Raw genomic sequence first — 841 nt, 5'->3', positions numbered from 1 at the left:
TGGGTCATAAGCAGCTAAGGCCAAGAATAACTCTATTTCCCCTGCGGCCTCTTGCTGCAGAAGAGGGGGCTAGCTAGTGTCACTTTTGCAGACTCCACGACTAACCTCCTTTCTTCTCCCTTGCACTGCACAGGAGTGGGGGTCGGGAATACACCCCCCCCCATCAGCTCCCTTGCACGGCACCCGGGTGGGGGTTGGGAATACACCCCCCAGCAGTTCCCTTGCATTGCACCGGGTGGGGGGTTGGGAATACATCCCTCCCATCTGCTCCCTTGCACTGCACCGGGGTGGGGGGTCGGGAATATCCCTTGCACTGCACCGGGGTGGGGGGTCGGGAATATCCCTTGCATTGCACCGGGGTGGGGGGTCGGGAATATCCCTTGCATTGCACCGGGGTGGGGGGTCGGGAATACACCCCCATCAGCTCCCTTGCAGTGCAGCGGGGCGGGGGTGAGTTACACAGAGAAACATCTCCCACCCCAGCTCCCTTGCACGCTGTACAGCTGGAGGGGAGACCTTGCTTCTCCCAGGCGTTGCCCAGCAGGCGGAGGGCTGTGGGTGGCCCCGCGGACCCCTCCACGCCTGCCCGGGGCTGGGAAAGACCCTTCCGCAGCACAGCCTCAGGTGGGGGACCGCGGATTTTCCACCGCTCTCACAAAGCTCCGGCCTTTCTCTTTCGGGTTCCTGTAAAGTGAAATAGAAACTAGCAGCGCGAGATTCCTGCTGCGGCTGGGCGCCTCCCCGCCGTGCGTCATCGCCGCGGCTGCCGCGCTCAGACACCCGCAGCTACCTGCCGCTCTTCCGCCTCGCTGCCAGCTGGAGCTACTCGCCGCCGATGCGT

This window comes from Emydura macquarii, unplaced genomic scaffold, assembly GCF_026122565.2.
Source record: "Emydura macquarii macquarii isolate MOO-44397 ecotype Brisbane River unplaced genomic scaffold, CSIRO-AGI_Emac_v2 contig_719, whole genome shotgun sequence".
NCBI lineage: Eukaryota > Metazoa > Chordata > Testudines > Chelidae > Emydura > Emydura macquarii.
This window is presented reverse-complemented; position numbering follows the sequence as displayed.